The sequence below is a fragment of the Palaemon carinicauda genome, chromosome 23 (assembly GCF_036898095.1).
Source record: "Palaemon carinicauda isolate YSFRI2023 chromosome 23, ASM3689809v2, whole genome shotgun sequence".
NCBI lineage: Eukaryota > Metazoa > Arthropoda > Malacostraca > Decapoda > Palaemonidae > Palaemon > Palaemon carinicauda.
This window is the reverse complement of record NC_090747.1, coordinates 106,506,456-106,528,238: the sequence shown is the minus strand read 5'-3', so window position 1 is coordinate 106,528,238 and position 21,783 is coordinate 106,506,456. Positions and strand designations below refer to the sequence as shown.

The 21,783-nt window shown below is 42.9% G+C and overlaps 1 long non-coding RNA gene across 4 annotated transcripts in view; it reads left to right on the top strand.

Annotated features, from left to right (window-relative positions):
- LOC137617352 (uncharacterized) overlaps positions 1-21,783 on the top strand; it is a 91,422-nt gene that overhangs the window by 23,476 nt on the left and 46,163 nt on the right. Inside the window, exon 1 of one of the 4 annotated variants that reach the window (XR_011039632.1) lies at positions 5,833-6,002. The exons of 1 other annotated variant lie outside the window; for it this stretch is intronic. This is a non-coding gene — a long non-coding RNA (uncharacterized lncRNA). Of the gene's footprint in view, positions 1-5,832; positions 6,087-21,783 lie in introns of those variants that run through there. 2 more of the 4 variants (XR_011039630.1, XR_011039631.1) reach the window with 2 other exon arrangements.

Here is a 21,783-nt window from a genome sequence, read left to right as displayed (position 1 = left end):
GAAAAGCAGGATGCTACAAGCCCAAGAGCTCCAATTGGGAAAAATAGCCTCGTGAAGAAACTAAATAGATTAACTATATAAGAAGTAATGAATAAGAAATAAAATATATCTCAAGAACATCAGTAACAACGTTAAAATAGATCTGTCATATATAAACTATGAAGACTCATGTCATCCTGTTCAACGTAAAATATTTTTTTTGTAAGTTTGTCTCTCTGAAGCTCCACCGATTCAACTGCCACAATCTGATTAGTATTGAGTCTTATGATGAAGGTAACACTTTTATAACTATAGTCAATTCTTTTTAGTGAGGCAGATTTGCACCGACTCATAGGGGTGTCCTTTTAGCTCGGAAAAATCTCCTGATTTCTGATTGGTTGGACAAGATAATTCTAACCAATCAGATAGCAGGAAACTTTTCCGAGCTAAAAGGGCATCGCTGCGAGTCAGTGCAAATGCACCTCATTAAAATTTTTTTAGTATAACTGTATACCTAGTTCTACGCACAGGATGGTACAGTCTGATAATATCTAAATGTAGAGGATGGACAGAATTATGAAAAATATTATGCATCGTGCATAAGAAAATACTAAACGACTATGCCAGAAATTGATATCCAGCTCAGGAATAAGATTAGATCGCCATTTTTTTTTTCGTACTGCCTTGTAAAGTCAAAAATGTAATAATGAAGTCATACCCTACCTTAAAATGGCTCAAAACCGTCAGCATACTATTACATATCCAATTATATAAAACCTCTTCAGTTTATTAATTTTACGTATAGGTTACAATGTAAGTCACTTTTGTAATCATTGCAGTCTACTGCCTCATTACAATAGGACAAAGTTAATGAAATTTTATTTCTTGCTCTACCAAATGCCATGAAAATATTGTTTTACTTAAGTGTTCTAGCATATTAAGGGTTAAAATATTATCTTTTACTCTCACTGCTGCAATAGTATAACCTTGTGAAGTTGTGACGTATTATTCACGTGATAATAGGCTCTTAAAACTCATAATCTAGTTCACTACACGTATCATGTGCGTATCTTCCAATAGCATCACTTGAATCATTATAAACACGTGATAGTAATTACTTAACTTCTAGCCTCTAGCCTGTAGTCTTCTGCATGCAATCAACTTTTGCCTTTCCATTATAGGACTATGCAACCGTCTAAATTAGCTTTTACATCATAACCATATATATATATATATATATATATATATATATATATATATATATATATATATATATATATATATATACATATATATATATATATATATATATATATATATATATATATATACATGTACATATATATATATAATATATATATATATATATATATATATGTGTGTGTGTGTGTGTGTGTATGTATACATATCATCATCAGCCGTATTAGCCCACTGGACGATAAAGGCAGCAAGCATATTATTAATATATATATATATATATATGTGTGTGTGTGTGTGTGTGTGTGTGTGTACATACATACATACATACATACATACATACATACAAAAACCACAAATGCAGCCGTTTTTAGTCCATTGCAGGGCAAAGTCCTCAGACATGTCTATATTCATGTCTGGGGTTTGGCCAGTTTAATCACCTCACTGGCCAGTGTGGATTGGTGATGTTGGAAGATTTTTGTCTGATAGCTTACAGCAAACCACCTAGTATGGGTGGCACTGACTAGTACAGCTTGGCTGATCATGGCGATACAGAGACTCTTTCACCACGATCAATCAAAAGTACAGGAAGTTTTGAGTGACAACACAAAGAGAGTAAGCTTTGATAATGATGAAATAAACATGTGTTCCAAACGTAGTTCAATATTTTTGATAAATCTGGATTTTTTAGGTACGAAATCCCTTTATCCATATCTTAGTCCAACCTAACTTTTTACTCCTAGAATAATTTGCTGTTGAATTGACTATTGATCAGAGTAGCGTTAGGCTCCAACATAAATTAGACCGGAGAAAGATCAAAGCTTTATTAAAGCTCCATCCTAAGATACATTTCCATTTTGTTAGCCTAGTCTTAGGGACAAGTTGTTTCAGTTATGTCTGTAACAACTTTGCTCTGATGCTGGTTATAACCTTATTATTATTATTATTATTATTATTATTATTATTATTATTATTATTATTATTACTTGCTAAGCTACAACCCTAGTTGGAAAAGCAGGATGCTATAAGCCCAGGGGTGCCAACAGGGAAAATAGCCCAGTAAGGAAAGGAAACAGGGAAAATAAAATATCTTAATAAGAGTAACAGCATTTAAATAAACATCTTCTATGTAAACTATATAAATTTTAACAAAACAAGATAAAGAGAAATAAGATAGAATAGTGTGCCCAAGTGTACCCTCAAGCAAGAGAACTATAACCCAAGAAAGTGGAAGACCATGGTACAGAGGCTATGGCACTACTCAAGACTAGAGAACAATGGTTTGCTTTTGGAGTGTCCTGTCCTAGAAGAGCTGCTCACCATAGCTGAAGAGTCTCTACAACCCTTAGCAAGGAGAAAGTGGCCACTGAACAATTACAGTAGAGTAACCCCTTGGGTGAAGAAGAATTGTTTAGTAATCTCAGTGTTGTCAGTGTATGAGGACAGAGGAGAATATGTAAAGAATAGGCCAGACTATTCGGTGTATATATGTGTGTGTGTGTAGGCAAAGGGAAAATGAACCGTAACCAGAGAAGGATCCAACGTAGTACTGTTTGGGCAGTCAAAAGATGCCATAACTCTCTAGTGGTAGTATCTCAACGTGTGGATGGTGCCCTGGCCAACCTAATACGTCACAATCAGCCAATGTAAGTACATGATTGGGTGATACAGCACTTTGCTCATGTTCTGAAGGACGTCGATTCCTCAGGGCCTAACAACCCCAATTAATTTAGCTATAAATGACCACCACCATCTGCTGGGATCAAGAAGAGTCAGTAACCTCACTTGTAAAAATTTTGTTGAGAAACTGAAATGTCATGCCCTTCTGGTTCTACCCTTCCAAATGCGATGAAAAAATATAGTAAACTAAGATATGGTTTACAAATTGCCCTAGAGCTGGGTTATGGCCACCACTGTCGCTCAATTACCAGGAACAGAAGAAGAGTTGAATGTGTGTGTGTGTGTGTGTGTGTGTGTTCCGTAGAGATTTCAAAAGAAGTAGGAGAAGAAAGAGAAGACGATAGATAGACGAACTAAGAAAGTTTGCGGGTGTGGTCTGACATAGAAAGACATAAACAGACACAAGAGGAAGGACATGTCTGAGGTCTTTGTTCTGCAGTGCACTAGTAACGGCTGATGATGATACCTATTAGTTAACCTGTTTAGCCATATTTTTATTTTTTGTTAGATGCATAGAAATAGTAGTAATTGCCATTAAAATAGTAAGGACTTGGAAGACAGTAGGCAAATTCAACATTTTGAAGCAAGAAAATTCCTTGGGTAATTAATCCAAGCACACAAGTTTCGTACGTCGACGATTCATTGCTTGCTCGATTATGTATTTATTAAAAGCCAAGTAAAACCACTCAACTTGCCGAAATCACAACCGAAGGCAGAGTCGCAAAGACCAGAGAAAGATGGAAAGAAATTTGGAGGGATTCTGGTGTTTTCTGAAATGAGCTGATTACCACTAACCACTGCTTGAATGGCCCGCACGTGCTACCCTCTTGCATTTGACACACATGCGAGCAAGGCGCCCGAGAGCTTGGGTAATGTAATTGAGAAAGAAAAAGTGAATATTCAGCCGGTTTAAGGCAATGAGAGAGAGAGAGAGGTAACCTGATAAGGACGATTATTACGAGCGAAGTCTTCCACTAAATTGTTGTTTCTTTGCTTTTCATCTTTGCCGTATCTTAACGCCCTGCCATTTGTTTATTTGTGCCATAGCCTTTGTTCATAACCATGGTCTTCCTCTGTCTTAGGTTACAGCTCTCTTGCTTGAGGGTACAATCGGGCATGCTGTATATCGTATTTCTCCTCCTCTTGTTTTTTTTTTTAAGTTTTATAGTTTATATATGAAAGATCTAATTTTGTTGCTACTGTTCTTGAAAAAAAAATTATTGTTCATTACTTCTCTTGAAGTTTATTTATTTCATTTTTTTCCTTTCCTCACCTTTTTTCCCTGTTAGAGCCATTAGGCTTATATCATGCTTTTCCAACTATGGTTGTAGCTTAGGATCGAATGTTTGGTTCTATTAGTTTGTCATTAATCATAATTAACAAATAACTTACAAATTTATTTATCTACTGTGACTTCTCTTAACCCACTCACTGTTTTGGAAAGCGTCAAATTTCACTATATCACAATAATCATATCTAGATCACCGTAGTGGCCATTAAACATCTTTATTTCAAGTAACATATTAAAGTACAGTAAAGCAAGAACCTGGAAACTACCGTAAATGAAATTAAAATGTACCGAGAAACTGTTACAGTTTCATCTGACTATATATTTACCATAAAGGAATTCGGTGTTAGTGGTCCTTGTAACTGAAAAACAACCAATTAATAATAAGATAATGGTATGGTATAAACATTTTCAAATGTATGTTGATTCCACATATATTACTTAAAAATGGAATATTCATCGTCAATATATTTCTTAATATATTGCTAAAATTTTAAAACTAGAATTGCACAAAACACGTAAGAACTCTAGATAACTGTTATCAGTACTGAATTACAGTTCGGTTTCTAAAAAGCTGTGAATTCCTAGATATATTTTATATGTGCAACGGATACAGATAAGAGTATTTTTGTGGTTGGTGCAATTTTTAGAACTTGAAGAATGCAAATTCGACAAGTATAATTATGAAATCAATTGGTTATACGGTAGATATTTCAGAGTTTTATTTGTGTGATAGACAATTTCGTCAGGTATTTATTAATCTTTATTAATGACGAAAGATTTCTTTAAAAGAATTATTTCAATTTTCTTAACTTTGATCTCCAACAAAACGCTTTATTATTATTATTATTATTATTATTATTATTATTATTATTATTATTATTATTATTATTATTATTATTATTATTATTATTACTTGCTAAGCTACAACTCTGGTTGGAAAAGCAAGATGCTATAAGCCCAGGGGCCCCAGTGAGGAAAGGAAACAAGGAAAAATATATTTTAAGAACAATGACATTTAAATAAATATTTCTTATATAAACTATGAAAACTTTACCAAAACAACAAGAAGAGAAACGAAATACTGTAGAACAGTGTGCCCGAGTGTACCCTCAAGCAAGAGAACGCTAAGCGTATTTATTTATCGAAAATTTTTTTTTTAATCAACGTTGCATCTAGTTGTCATAATATGTAAATTACCGATGGGCATACATTAATTTTTTCCTTAATGGAATGGCAGAAAAAATGATGGATTATTTTGATTAGTAGAAACGAGGTACTTGTGAAAAGATAACCGTCGAACATAGTGGCTGTACCTTATTACACAAGTATTTTAACGTTGGCCATGTTCTTTCTCTGTATCTCCAGTGCAGTGTTGCCATATATGGAGATTTATCCTTAGATTTGGGGATTTTGGGTGTCTAATGGGGATATTCTGTACAAATATCTATGAAGAAACAAAGGTGAGTAAACCTTTATATTTTTTCAATTAGTTTTCTTCCACTTATATGAAGTATAGTGAGTAATTTCTATATTAGTAAATCCTACAGGATCAGAAAAAAATATATATTTGTGGAAATGGGGATTTTTGGGTTAATTAGGGAATTTTTTAGCATGAGTTTTGGGGATTTTTAAACTAATCCCCCTGACAACACTGCTCCAGGCCTCCAGTCTCACTCTCCAGGCTCTCTGGGAAGCTGGAACATCCATTGTAGTCTTATACAGTATACCCTTAGGAAGCTACTAAAGGAACCTTCCATCAGGACGACATGGCTATCACCCAAAATAGATTTTTCGCTTCTGTGTTACTTTTTTAAGTTACAAAACTCCACTACAGTTACTGGCCTTCCTTCCATGTGTAAGTCTACTGTAGTACAATAATTTCACCGGACACCAAAATTATTTTTTTCTAGGAGCCATTAATTGGTTTTACATCATCTAGGTAGGTACCGGTATTATCATTCCTGCATTGGAATGTTTGGTTAGATGTAATTTAAATTTAATTAAGTTTTAATTACTTGAAAATGTACAACTTCGTAGTTAACCAAGGTGTTATTGCTGAAGTGTCGATGTAGACTATACTTCACCTGCCTGCCATCTAGGAGCTGTGGTGGTGTAAAATTTATCCTTCTTTGTCTGGAGAAGATGATATTTAATTAATATATCAGTTCAGTGAAGTAGTATTTCATATTACAACACAATTACGTGTTGCATCCTTTCATTAATTTTGCTGTCTCGAGGTTATTTTAAGCTGATATAGTTCTGTCTTTGATTATAGTATAATTTCCTTGATTTTAATGTTGAATGTTATGTTTCAACTCCTGCAATTTCCAGTCTGTCTTCTAAGGCTACTATCATCTGGGGTATTTGGTGTAATTAATATGAATTACATAAAACCTGGCAAGTGTTTTTTGCAATTTAATGAATTGGCATTGCTTTACTGACAGAAATACTTGGTTGACTCATAACCTTTCCCTTATGTAACAATAATGAGACGCTGCCCTAGTTAAACTAGGGTTTCTAGGTGGTGCCAAATTGATATAGTCAATTACAGGGATGCATCATGAACTAACGTTCCCCTGTCAAATTTTGTATAGGATGCAGCAAGGAGGCAGGTGTTTCTCCCTCCCTGAATCCTCTCCATCTTGGCCTCAGATGCTTTGGATTATATCAAATGGTTTATTAATGATAACATGGTACTACATTGGGTAGGTTAAGACAAGACACAAAGAAGATAACAAATAAATTTGTAAGTTATTTGTTAAAATTATGATTTATGGGAAATAGGTAAGGTATGTGAGGAGGGGTTACATGTAGCCTACACCCCTATTTCACTGGCTTTCGTAGTTTGGTGTTCTTTAACCTAGTTTGCTGGACTTGTAACAAGTTAGGTTAGGTTGCAAGTTTACATTGTCAGATTTGGTAACATTTGCCATTAAATCTAAGGGTGGGTGTAGTGTTAACCAATTATTTTTTATGAGAATTAATATAAGATTTATCAAAATAAAGTCTCAAGAAGGCAAAGTTATAGTTTAACATGGGCCAACATTTTTAATAGGAAAAAATACTTTTCTTACAGTAAATAGTGCGCTTTCAACGAATTTGACCATTATTTCTGCCGCTGATTAGCTGTTCTGCCATTATTATGGGGTCCTTGGACTGGCCAGACAGTACTACATTGGATCCTTCTCTCTGGTTACGGTTAATTTTCCCCTTGCGTACACATACACCGAATAGTCTGGCCTATTCTTTACATATTCTTCTCTGTCCTCATACACCTTGCAACACTGAGATTACCAAACAATTCATCTGCACCCAAGAGGTTAACTACTGTACTGCACTGTAATTGTTCAGTGGCCACTTTCTTCTTGGTAAGGGTAGAAGTGGATCATAAGCTATGGTAAGCAACTCTTCTAGAAGGACACTCCAAAATAAAACCATTGTTCTCTAGTCCTGGGTAGTGCCATAGCCTCTGTACCATGGTCTTCCACTATCTTTGGCCAGAGTTCTCTGGCTTGAGGGTACACTTGGGCTCACTTTTTTATTTTCTTGCTTTGTTAGTTTTTATAGTTTTTGTAGGAAATATTTATTTTAATGTTACTGTTCTTATGATATGCTACTTTTCCTTGTTTCTTTTCCTCACTGTGCTATTTTCCCTGTTGGAGCCCCTGGGCTTATACCATCCAGCTTTTCCAGGTAGGGTTGTAGCTTAGCAAGTAATGATAATAATAATTCCCCTTTCCTGGGTCACAAACTCTAAAAGTAAATCTCAAATAATGTCCTACCTTATGTCCTTTATATGCACTAACACTTTAACTATAACAGGGTCCTAAAAGTAAATTGCAAATAATGGCTTACCTTACATGCGGACCGTAAAATGTAAACAAACAAATGATAAATAACTCGGGTGCATGGAATGTCAATATTTTGTGTAATATTTTGTGGATTTATGCTGTGTCCCAGAGAATAATGTATAGAGAAGAAAAGGTTAGTTCTACCATTAATAATCGATTCCCTCGTAAATCCTCGGTTCCCACTGGGTGGCCCCCATTACATTAGGATGTATTAGGATATACAGTATCATATTAGCTATTTGGACCTCGTAAAATCCTCGGTTCCCACTGGGTGGCCCCCATTACATTAGGATGTATTAGGATATACACTATCATATTAGCTACTTGGACCTCGTAAAATCCTCGGTTCCCACTGGGTGGCCCCCATTACATTAGGATGTATTAGGATATACAGTATCATATTAGCTACTTGGACCTCGTAAAATCCTCGGTTCCCAGTGGGTGGCCCCCATTACATTAGGATGTATTAGGATACTGTATACAGTATCATATTAGCTATTTGGATGAATATATGATACTTTAAATATTAGCAAAACTGGAATTCACTATGAGAAATGGACAAGTGCTGGCTAGTTTGGTATTTTTTTCTATATGTTTAATAGCGTCTGGAGCATAATAACTTCTGTATTGGTCGATTAAAATGTGAAGTATGTTTTTCACTCTGTCCATTGTTTTCATTTGAGCTACTGATGGTGAGTTATTGCGCATGCGTTGGTTCCGATTGGTTTGGAGAGCTTTCTGTGTACTTACAATGACGTAGCTGTCAGGTGGTTTTTTAAACCAATTAACAGCTTACAAGTACTTCTTCATAAGTTCCCGGATGTTACTCAACAACAGGCATTTTTTTTCACCCTCTCCTTCAGTTCAAGTTCCACCACCATCACATAAAGACGTCTCCAATAGTTTGTGTCCTGGGAAGTGAGTGTGAGAGGCTTGCTCCCCCAGCTAGAGGGTTGTGACCTGGGAAGGCTTGTGATATGGGGGGGTCCAGGGGGCTTGCACCCCCCATCTAGGGCTGTGACCTTGGAACTACTAGGTTAGGCTAGGTTGGATTGTTAAGTTCTGTGCGCTTTTATAAATCTCAAGTGTTGAATAGTCATGTTTTGTCCTGTTTTCGCACACCCAAAATCCCAGGTGTGTAGTGAGGGTTAACTACCCATTTCGCCACGTAGCGGGGGTAGCTTGCTCCCGCTCACACACTGGTGGCTCAGATGGTAAACAGTTGTTGCCGTTCTTTATCCTTCACCTGTGTTTTGACTGCCATTAATTGCTTTTGTTTGGGCTTTATCTTTGATTAGTGTGAGTAACTTCTGCGACCATGCATAGTTGCCTTTGAAGGTCGGCTCTGCGGAACTTTCATGTCAGCCGTGCACACCAATCGTCACACCCTTTGTCCCGCCTGCAGAGGTCAACGGTGTGATAGTGGTAACAGGTGTAGTGAGTGGCGTGAGTAGTTTGCCTCCCAGTGGGAAAGGTTTGGGCGATGCCGGAAGAAGTCAAAGTGGGATATTTTTACTTTAAAGGTTTCTTCGAAAGGGGAAAAACCCAATACCTCCTCTTTGCTTCCTGACCTTCCTCCGAAGTTCCTGCTTGTTTGGCCTCTTCCGCGAGACCTTCGAATAATAGCGTAGATCCTTTATTTTATGGCCAACGCCGGTCCTCGAGAGATGGTGTTCCTTTCCCGAGCAAAGCGACCCTACCTCTCTCCCTGGGTGAGGCCTTATCTTTGTCTCCCTATTTAGAGGTGTGGTCATCCGTGGGATTTCCAGGTCCGCCCTCCAAGGACTCCCTGCAGCGCTTCATCGTTCGTGGTGCTATTGCGCAGACGTTGTCGAATTCGAAGTTAGATCCTCTGTTGTGCATCGACGTTGTAGTGTCTGAAGTGCCCTCTGTGGCTGCTGCCGATGCCCCTGCACCTTCAGATTCTCCAGCTGTTGCTGCCGACTGTGTATCTCCCGTTCCTGTTCATCCTTTGAAGGGGAAACTAAGTCTTTCATCTGTCTCTCCTGCGAGAGTTTCTCCCCCTTGGAGGAGTTCACTGAGAGACTCGTCTGTGGAGGACTGGTGCTTCTAAAGGTCGTCTTGCTGATCCACTGGGCCCTAAAAGACGCCTTCGGTCCCGCAGAGCTCGCCCTCCGCTTCACCTCAGAGGTGGCTCCTCACCATCGGTGAAAAGGCAGTTCTTCAGCCTCATCTTTGCAGCCATCTCATGCAGAGGAGCCTCCACTTCAGTATTCTTCCAGCTCTGGACCTTCTCCTGACGACGCTGCCGCTAGTCCTCGGACTTCAGCCCTAGGCCTTCTGTGGATCGTTCATGATCAGATGTTCGCTCTTCTATAGGGCACATCCCTGTTCCAAACCATCTTTCACGCCAACCTGCTGTTTCGGTTCCTGTCTCGCTGTTCATCATCTGCCTGCTCAGAATGCACCTCCGAAGCATTTGACTGCGCACCAACGCTCTCCTTCAGTGCACCAGCGCTTGGCAGCATCACATCAGCGCCCTCCAGCGCTTCAACGCTTCCCAGAGCGCCGTCATCGGCCTCCAGTGCTTCAGCACTCTTTGGTGCATCAGCATTAGCCTGCTCGTCAGCGCCTTCCAATGCCCCAGCAATCTCCCGATCGTCGGCGCTCTCCAGCGCATTCTCGCCATTCGAAAGATCAGCGTTTGCCAGCTCTCAATCGCACCTTCGCTCACCAGCGCAACAGCGCTCCCTTGCGCAGCTGCGCTCCCCTATACGGCAGCGCACTCATGCGCAGTGACGTTCTCTTATGCGTCGGCACTCTCCAACTCGCAAGTGCTCTCCTGTGCACCAGCACTCAACTGCGCGCCAGCACTTTCCTGCATACCAGTGTTCTCCTGTGCGCCAGTGCTCTCCGGTGCTTCAGCACTCCGGCACGCCTTCACTCTACGGCTCGCCAGCGCTTTCTTGCGCACTTACGCTAAACCTTAGAGCAGGTTCTCCCAGCTTCAAAACATCTCGGGCAAAAGGAACTTCACAATAGAGGTTCTGACAGGTCACTGTCCCCCCATTCCCCTTCCAGCAAACGCATTACAGCATGACTACCGGGGAAAGGAAAAGGAGGCTCCACAGAAGGGTTCAGGATCCCGAAGATTTTGTCTTCTAAGATGGATCCACCACCACAAACATCGGTAAAGACTCCTCACAGGGAACCTTTGGTCCCTTTCCCTTCAGGGGATCTTTCCGACAGTGCATCAGTCAGCAAGCAGCCTTGGTTCAGTGCCATGGTCAGAGCAGTAGTGCAAGCCTTCGGTGCCTACCATGTCATCTCGCTCTTCAGTGACCTCCCATCCAACGGCACCAGCAGACCTACTGCGAGGAACCTTGGCTTCTTCTCCCCTGAAGAGGAAAAGAGGAGTCTCAGACGCAGTTACATTCCCTAAAGTGAAACTAACTTCTGTTAGGCCTTCAATGCCTGTCCTTCCTGTCTCCCGTGCCACATACTTGCCTACCTCACCTCTGCCGAGGGAGTCGCGCAAGGCTCGGGCTTCCTCCTTCCCACCTTCGGAGGAAGTTTCCCCTCGCACGGAGAGTTCTCCACCAGCGACAGAAGTCAGGAGGGACAGTCCTATCCAGCTTTCGATGCTTGAGTCCTACCTCCTTCATCGGAAGGAATCAAAGAACCCAGACTCTTCTAAAGTCCTCTTCAAGAACTACCAGGCCTACAGGAACCACTAGTCACTCCAGGGATGCGACTTCGCTGCTAGTCCCACTTCGGAGGGGTAGCAAAAAGTGTCGGAACATGCATTCTGGCAAGTTCTGACTCTTATTAGGGTACTCAAAGGGTTTACCGACCCGGAGATATCCCCACGAGAGGGCAAAGACACAGACTGTGGCTTTGGCATTCAGAAGCCCTCTAAGACCAGTGTAGCCCTGCCCTGGTCTCAAGGGCTAAAGGGTGCCTGGGCTAAGATCGCCCAACAGCTCTTCGAGCTCTCCTCCTCCCAACGTTCCGGCTCTATCACCAAGCTTCTCCCACCTTCTCGCGTTCAGCGGAGGAGATATTTCTAGATCTTGGACGAGCCTCTTTTAGCTCTTCCTCTCCATCACTCTCTGGAAGAGCTCACCAAGGGAGTCTTTCTAGAGAGGCTCTCCAGTCATCAGGAGAAGGTCACAAAGAATGCCATGCAGGCTACTTCATTGCTTGATCTGTGGTTGGGGACCCTCGGAATCCTGGAACAAACCGAGGATTTCTCCAAGGGATGCACCAGGAAAACGATGGAAACTTTCCTTCTCTCAGGCACTCGCACCATCGAGTTTCTTGCCCATCAAGTCTCGAACTTATGGCCGAACACCATATTGAAACTTCGAGATGCAACGTCTGAGAGATTCCATCAGCAGGTCCAAAATTCCGAGATTGCTAGGCTCAGGAACTCATCTTTAGAGGGATCCTCTCTTTTTGAGCAAAAGGATGTGAAACAAGCTGCTGAGACATGGAGGAAGTCCCACCAAGACTCACTCCTCCATAGGGCTTTGATATCCAAGCCCTATAAACCACCAGCTCCTCAGAATCCCGTCCAACAAAGATTTTGACAAACAAAACAGCAGCGAAGACATTGGTGTCTACGAAGCCCTTTCCGACCAATGACGGGAAACGCACTAGGTCCTCCAGGGGAGGAAAATTTCCTAGAGGGAGTGGCCGAGGCCACAAACGCTAGGAAAGGCATCCCCCCCCCGCTTGTCCACTAGTGGGAGAATGCCTACAAAGTTGCTGGGACAGGTGGAACCAACTCGGGGCCGAACCCTAGACAATCTCCGGGATTCATTCTGGGTATTGTGTCCCGTTCACAACATCTCTCCCTCCCCTGCTCAGGAATCCAGTGTCAATAGACTTGCGATGGGTTCGGCAAAGGGACCAGACCTCCGAGCAGAAGTCTTGACCTTGATGAAGAAGGGCGCTCTTCAGGAGGTCCTCGATGAGTCCCCAGTCTTCTTCAGTCGACTCTTTCTTGTGAAAAAGGCGTCTGGAGGCTGGAGACTTGTCATCGACCTCTCAGCTCTGAATAAGTTTGCCAAGCATGGAGACAGCAGACAGGCAGTAAGACCCCAGAACTTTATGTGCACACTGGACCTAAAACGCCTACTTCCAGATCCCAATCCATCCGTCTTCAAGAAAGTACTTAAGATTCAGCCTAGACAGCAGGAAATACTAGTTCAAGGTGCTGTGCTTCGGTCTCTCCGCAGCACCTTAAGTCTTCACCAGAGTGTTCACCCTAGTATCATCCTGGGCACACAGGATTGGCATCCGTCTCCGTTACCTGGACGACTGGCTAATTCAGCGGACTTGGTGTCAACCCTTCTTCAACACCGAGACAAACTTCTGAGGCTTTCCCAAAAAAGGGGGATCATGGTAAACCTCGAGATGCCCTCCCTGTTTCCTATGCAAAGACTGGTATACCTAGGCATGATAGTAGACGCCAATCTCCACAAAGCCTTCCCATCAGACGATAGGATAACGAGGCTGAGAAAGGTCGTAAGACCCTTTCTCAGACGAGAAGAACTTCCAACCCAGACGTGGCTACGTCTTCTCAGACTCCTTTCATCTCTGGCCTGTCTAGTTCCCAACGGTCGCCTCAGGATTCAATCTCTCCAGTGGTGTCTCAAGTCCTGGTGGAATCAGACCTTCGACTCACCAGACCGGACATCCTGAGCAGAACAGGCGGACCTCGAAGGGTGGGTGTCAGACGAGAACCTACGAAAGGGGGTGGATCTTTCGTCCTCCCCCCAGATTTGATGCTGTTCTCTGAATCTTTAGGAAAAAGGGTGGGGTCCCACGTGCTGCACCACATGACCACAGGCCTCTGGTCAGAGTAAGAAGAGTACCTCCATATAAATCTCTTTGAGATGAAGGACGTCTTTCAGTCCCTTCAACATTTCCACTAGTTCCGGCGGGCCACTCAATGGTGATGAGCGACAACACCATAGTAGTGGCTTACATCCATAAACAAGGAGGTAGGTACCTTTTCACAGCTCTTATCCCCATCTAGCAGTAGAGATACTGAGATGGGCCGAGATTCACTTGATACCACTATCGGCACACTTCATTCCAGGCAAGAGGAATGTGCTTGCCGACAACCTGAGCAGAGCATCTCAGATAGTGAGTACCGAGTGGTCTTTGGATCAACTAGTAGCCAACAAAGTCCTGACTTTGTGGTGTTCTCCGATAGTGGATCAATTCGCAACGGCCCTGAACTTCAGGCTCCTGTAGTACTGCTCCCCAGTCCCAGACCTCAAGGCACTCTGGCAAGATGCATTCCAACCATGGTGGGACAACATTGACATTTACGCCTTTCCCCCATTTTGTCTAATGAGGAGGATACTCAACAAGGCCAGAACATCAGTCAACCTCTCAATGACTTTCATAGCTTCGCTATTAGCATCATGCGCAATGGTTTCCGGACCTTCTGCAACTCCTGATGGAATCTCCAAGAGAACTCACTCCATGACACGATCTACTTAGACAAGCACATGCCAACATTTTCCAGAGCTGTAGCTTCGCTGCGACTTCACGCCTGGAGACCATCATCTCCTCACTCAGAGAGGATTTTCACAATAAGTTGCAAGCAGAATGTCTCGATACCCGCGGAAATCATCGGCAGGAGTCTACTAGGCAAAGTGGAAAGTCATCTATGGTTGGTGTCATGGAAGGCGTATCTCTCCTCTCGATACCACTATTTTGGTAATAGCGGAGTTCCTCGTGTATTTGCATGAGGAAATACGCCTTTCAGTCTCGGCGGTTAAGGGCTATCGCTCAGCCTTAAGCCTCACCCTTAGACTCGACGGAATAGATATTTCCTCATCGCTAGAATTTTCCTTACTCATATGGAGTTACGACCTCCCCATGGAACATGGTTTGAATTCTCAAGTCTCTGAAGAGACCCCCCTATGAACCATTATGCCAGGCAACAGATCACTACCTCACTTGGAAGATGGTGTTCCTACTAGGTTTGGCTTCGGCCAAGCAAATTATTGAACTTCATGGTCTCTCATACAATATCACCCATTCAAGGGGATGGGTAGAGGTAACGTTCGGCTTCACCCCTGAGTTTATAGCCAAGACTCTGAATTCAGGAGTGGCGGATCCCCGATTTGGCTCCCTCCGAATTTTGAGTCTGCTCTTTGTAACTGATGATGCTGATCATCTCTGACTCTGCCCAGCGAGGAGTTTGAGGCTGTACCTCAAAAGAATAGCCGCAGCCCATCCTGTGTATCTGCACTTTCATCAGCACAGGGAGGAACAAGAGGAGGGATACTAAGAACACCATCTCTGCCTGGACTCCCAAGGTCATAGACCATGCCTTGAGTACGAACCCTCCTCCTTCACGTTGCCCCAGAGCCCACGATGTCGGGCGTAGTTACGTCTCTGGCATTCAAGAGAAACTTTTTTGTGACAGGTTCTACAGGCAGGAGTGTGGAAACATCAGAATACTTTCGCAACCCACTACCTGCAAGACTTGACTCACAGGAGACTCAATACATTTTCTATCGGCCCAGTGGTGGCTGCACAACAGCTGATATAATACCTTAATCTCCTTACTGGACAAGTAGCAGAAGGTTGAGGGCACTGTTACCCGGTTTTAGTGTGCGGTGAATGAAAAGGTTTGACTGGCTCTTATTCTCTTCTTCATCCTCGCCTCTCTTGGAGAAAGCAGCATCTTCGGTTCTCTTCATAAGCTGCCCTCAAACCACTGCAGGTAAAACATGCTTCCTTGTGCTCCAAGTACTGAATTAAGCTAATACTGTTGTGTCCCCATACCCTTGAGAGGTGGTATTGGGAAAGTCCTGGTTACAACAGTCTTTTCCTACAAAGACTGAATACCTTTTACCTGGACAGTCGCACTTCTAAACATTTCAACACACAGCTTGTGTAGGCTGCGAACCTTGCGTAGCAAGGTTTAGCAAGGTGCAGGGTCTCCTTAATTTTGGTACAAACCTATTCAAAATAAGGAGTCCCCAGGTAAAGCCAAAAGCCAGTTTGGCAGGGACGACCACCCTCTTAATGGGCGAGTCCCCCGTAATAAATAGCATAGGTTTGTACTGTATTCCAGTTACAGAACAAATGACTAATTCGTAGATAATTTGTATCTTTCCTAACGATACAAACCTTTAGCTATTTATACAAACTTACTTGCCAGCCCTATCCCCCTTGAAGTCCTACCTCCAAGCAAAGTGAGCTAAATCACCGGTGTGTGACCGGGAGTGGTAGCAAGCTACCCCTCCTACCCCGCTAACTAGCTAAATTTTAATGGCTTGTCCTTTAAGCTTCGCTAAAAGTAATAACCCCTAATAAATAGCTAAAGCTTTGTATTGTTAGGAAAAATTTAAGTTATCTACGAATGTCCTATTTATCTTGGAGAAATCTTACCTAGACAGTCACGTTGCTAGTATCATAAGGATACACATTGCTCAGGCCTCTATCCGTGCGTTGCACGAAGTTTTAGTGAGGTGTCAGGGTTCTCCTCAGTTATGTGTCAAGCCCGTATGATAAAGACCACAGGTCAAAGGCCAAGCCAATTGGTCCGGACTTCCAGCCTCCTAATGGGAGGGTTATCCCTAGAAATAGCATAGCGTTTGTATTGAGTGTCGGAACAAATGACAAATTCGAAAGTAATTTTTATTTTTCCTAACGATATAAACCTGTAGCTATACATACCTGTCCCCTAGAAAGTCCTGCCTGCAATCAAAAGTGATTAAACACACTGGTGTGAGAGAAAGGGGTATCTAGCAACTCCCACTAACCAGCGAATACACTAGTTGCTACGTCCCTTAAGTCTTTATGGCTAGTCATCCAGCTTTACCGAAAGATAATCCCTGTAAATAGCTACAGTAGAGGTTTTTCTCGTTAACGAAAAATACAAATTATTTTCAAATTTGTCATATTTCGCTTTGTTGTACCAACATGAATACAAAGCATTCGCTATTTTATTATGGATATATGTTTTTCAGCACAGCTGGAACAAGCCATTTGCTTTTAATGCAAGGTTTCAACAACCAGCCACCCCGCTCGCACTCACCGAGTGTATTATGTCAATTTTTGTTTTGGTTTGGTAGAGTGAAGACTTGCTATATCGCCCTCTGATTAACCTTAAATAAATTCTTACTTAGCTGTAAAATAAACTTTTTCTTTCTTTCAGGTGTGTCTGGCTTGGTAGGATTGCGGCAGTGCTGGTTTCTCTAGGCATTGCTAACAGCCTTTGGGGCACATGTCTGCGGAAGAGATTGATCCTCATCGCCTTTGCCCTGCATGCAGATGACACTCCTGCACACAGGCTTCTCCTTGTGACGAGTGTCGGGAGTGGCCATTCTCCCAGTGGGTAAAATATGGTAGGTGACAGAAGAAGACTAAAAAGGATTTTTATGAATAGTACTTACCTGGCAGTTATATATATATATATAGCTGATATCTCTAAATCGGCAGAATTTTTCAAAACGAGGCAACCGGCTTGTGGTGGTTGGGAGGTAGGTGGTAACACCCGTCACAGGGTGGTCCAAGGAATCATTCCCATGTCTAAGACTTCAGTTCATCTCTGCCGGCTGGATCGAAAACATCGTCGGTCCACCATTGAGAGTTTTTCGAATCATTTTCCCTTCTTCGCTTTTTTGGACTTCGTTTGGTGAAGTACACTGATTTAGGGTTTTGGCAATCGTGTTTTATTATTATTATTTACTTTGTTTATCATGAGTGATAACTTAATTTTCGTGTTTGTGCGAGTGATGTATGCAACATGAGGTTACCGAAAGTGTCGGTTGATCCTCACAGTTTGTATGCAGAGGTTTTGTTTGTGCACTATATTTTAGTTGCGAAGTTTTTAATCCTGATGACGGAAATACGTTCAGGCAACTCTATGACGTCACAGTCGTGTGATGTAATCTTCATGTATGTCTTGCAATTCTCTTTATTTGTTTTATGCAAAGAATGGGAGGAATTCCACTTATATAAGTTTTTTAACTTTTAATGTAAAATTTTAAAGAAATGTTTGTCCATTTGGTGTTCGTTCTTTAATCATCGATCTAATTTCATAAATTAAATAGAACTAGCGTATGGTTAATTTGCGCTGTTACTCGTTACTATCGGTGCAGTCCCAACATGCCTTGGTAGCGTTCTTTTCGATATGGGAATTAAAGTGTTGACTATTATTCTCCAACAACAACTAATTTATATGGAAATTCTAGTTTTAGTAGCTTTTTCATTTACATGTTCCTATTGTTTACATTTATATATATAGATACGTTATTGCTATATCTGTTCTTTTTATCATTACAACTCGCTTGTTTTTTAATTCCCTTTGAATTAATTGTGGATTACATTTGTTTTCCCTTTTTTCTGTTCATTTTAATCTTTAACGTATAACTTTCCCGGCGATATGGGAATTAAAGTGTTGACTATTATTCTCCAACAACAACTAATTTATATGGAAATTCTAGTTTTAGTAGCTTTTTCATTTATATGTTCCTATTGTTTACATTTATATATATAGATACGTTATTGCTATATCTGTTCTTTTTATCATTACAACTCGCTTGTTTTTTAATTCCCTTTGAATTAATTGTGGATTACATTTGTTTTCCCTTTTTTCTGTTCATTTTAATCTTTAACGTATAACTTTCCCGGCGTTTGTATGTAACTGCCGGGTAGGTATTTATGACATTTAATTTTACCGGTGGTTATATGTAACTACCGGGTGAGTGTTTTCAACATCTATTTTTATTCTCAACTCTTGCCCGGTGGTTTTTTCTTTAAGTATGTTTGAAAGTTTATTTTATTATGGAAATGTCAGTCTTATATTCTATAAAAAATATTTTGTTACAGTTTATATAGCAAGTACTAGAGATGATTTTGCTTTCTCATTCAAGCCCGTGGCAGAAGAATAAGTTCTCTCACAACGGGCAGGACTAATTATGGTTTTTTGTGTAAGAGTTTAATAGTGCAAGTTTTCAGTGCTAAATTAGGCATTGGATTCTTTCAGCACAGGGACGTTGTTTTCCTAGCCTTAGACCTCTTCCAAGCTCCCCGGCCCATGGGAGAAGGATCGTCGATCGGCGAAAGGAAACGAGAGGTGTTAGCTCACGAGCAAACGCCCTCGCGAGCGTTCCTGTTAACGTTCCCAGAATGCTCGCCCTGGCCATGGTAAAGCAAAGAGCGTTGAACGTTAAGATTCTTACACTACTTTTAGAATTTTGCATTGCATCACTTTTGATTTAAATGGCAATTCTTAAGTCATAGATATTCTCTGCTAATATCAATGCTTACAAACCATCATATCAATGCTTACAAACCATCATTGACTCTGTTTTTGTCCCAGAGCGCCAGTCGCCCTTATGAACCCTCTGGTCGGAACCGAACGCGCCGAGCGGCATAGTGAATATCATTTTGCCTTAACGCTCGGCGCTAAGTCTTTCAAGACAGGACGAATGCAGCCTCGTCTTTCAGGGCGAATGCAGCCTCGTCTTTCAGGACGAATGCTGCCTCGTCTTTCAGGGCGAATGCAGCCTCGTCTTTCAGGACGAATGCTGCCTCGTCTTTCAGGAATAATGCAGCCTCGTCTTTCTGGACGAATGCAGCCTCGTCTTTCAGGACGAATGCTGCCTCGTCTCTCAGGACCAATGCAGCCTCGTCTTTCAGGACGAATGCAGCCTCGTCTTTCAGGACGAATGCTGCCTCGTCTTTCAGGACTAATGCAGCCTCGTCTTGCAGAGCGAATGCTGCCTCGTCTGTCAGGACGAATGCAGCTTCGTTTTTCAGGGCGAATGCTGCCTAGTCTTTCAGAGCAAATGCAGCCTCGTCTTTCAGAGCAAATGCAGCCTCGTCTTTCGGGACGAGGGCAGCCTCGTCTTTCGGGACGAGGGCAGCCTTGTCTTTCAGGGCGAATGCTGCCTCGTCTTTCAGGGCGAATGCTGCCTCGTCTTTCAGGGCGAATGCTGCCTCGTCTTTCAGGGCGAATGCTGCCTCGTCTTTCAGGGCGAATGCTGCCTCGTCTTTCAGGGCGAATGCTGCCTCGTCTTTCAGGACGAATGCTGCCTCGTCTTTCAGGGCGAATGCTGCCTCGTCTTTCAGGACGAATGCTGCCTCGTCTTTCGGGACGAATGCAGCCTCGTCTTTCGGGACGAGGGCAGCCTTGTCTTTCAGGGCGAATGCTGCCTCGTCTTTCAGGGCGAATGCTGCCTCTTCTTTCAGGGCGAATGCTGCCTCGTCTTTCAGGGCGAATGCTGCCTCGTCTTTCAGGGCGAATGCTGCCTCGTCTTTCAGGGCGAATGCTGCCTCGTCTTTCAGGGCGAATGCTGCCTCGTCTTTCAGGACGAATGCTGCCTCGTCTTTCAGGACTAATGCAGCCTCGTCTTTCAGGACTAATGCAGCCTCGTCTTTCAGGGCGAATGCTGCCTCGTCTTTCAGGACGAATGCTGCCTCGTCTTTCAGGACGAATGCAGCCTCGTCTTTCAGGACGAATGCAGCCTCGTCTTTCAGGACGAATGCAGCCTCGTCTTTCAGGACGAATGCAGCCTCGTCTTTCAGGGCGAATGCAGCCTCGTCTTTCAGGGCGAATGCTGCCTCGTCTTTCAGGGCGAATGCCGCCTCGTCTTTCAGGGCGAATGCCGCCTCGTCTTTCAGGGCGAATGCTGCCTCGTCTTTCAGGGCGAATGCTGCCTCGTCTTTCAGGGCGAATCCTGCCTCGTCTTTCAGGACGAATGCAGCCTCGTCTTTCAGGGCTAATGCAGCCTCGTCTTTCAGGGCTAATGCAGCCTCGTCTTTCAGGACTACAGTAATGCTGCCTCGTCTTTCAGGACTAATGCTGCCTCGTCTTTCAGGGCGAATGCTGCCTCGTCTTTCAGGGCGAATGCTGCCTCGTCTTTCAGGACGAATGCAGCCTCGTCTTTCAGGGCTAATGCAGCCTCGTCTTTCAGGGCTAATGCAGCCTCGTCTTTCAGGACTTATGCAGCCTCGTCTTTCAGGACGAATGCAGCCTCGTCTTTCACGGCGAATGCAGCCTCGTCTTTCAGGACGAATGCAGCCTCGTCTCTCTGGGCGAGTGCAGCCTCGTCTTTCAGGGCAGCCTCGTCTTTCAGGGCAGCCTCGTCTTTCGGGGCGAGTGCAGCCTCGTCTTTCGGGGCGAGTGCAGCCTCGTCTTTCAGGGCGAGGGCAGCCTCCTCTTTCGGGACGAGGGCAGCCTCGTCTTTCGGGACGAGGGCAGCCTCGTCTTTCGGGACGTGGGCAGCCTCGTCTTTCGGGACGTGGGCAGCCTCGTCTTTCGGGACGAGGGCAGCCTCGTCTTTCGGGACGAGGGCAGCCTCGTCTTTCGGGACGAGGGCAGCCTTGTCTTTCAGGATGATAGGACGATCGCCGCCTTGTCCTTTCAGGGCGACGCCACGTCTTATAAGCTCTCCGTCAAGGATGACTTTAGTTATCACTTTTCTCCTGTTGAATTGTTTGAGGTTAACAGAAGGAGAGGATCCTAAGTTCTGTTGCTCCATGTTCCCCACCCTCTGAGTTTTCACGTGGTCATTAATGGAGCTTTAAGAATATATTAATTTTTGTTTCTTAAAACAGAAACCTTTGATGACTAACAACAGTAGGATCCAGACTTTGCTACTTCTGGCGAGCCTGGTGGAGAGGAGCAGACCTTTGGTCCGTGTTTTTTCTGGGATGGATGCGAAATCTTTTTCCTAGTGAATCCTCCTTTGTTAGTTACTCCGATAAGACTTTTCTGCCTAACCGCCTTTGCAACTTCAATGTCTCTCTTTTGGGAGAGGGAGTCTTTTGTCCGGTCTG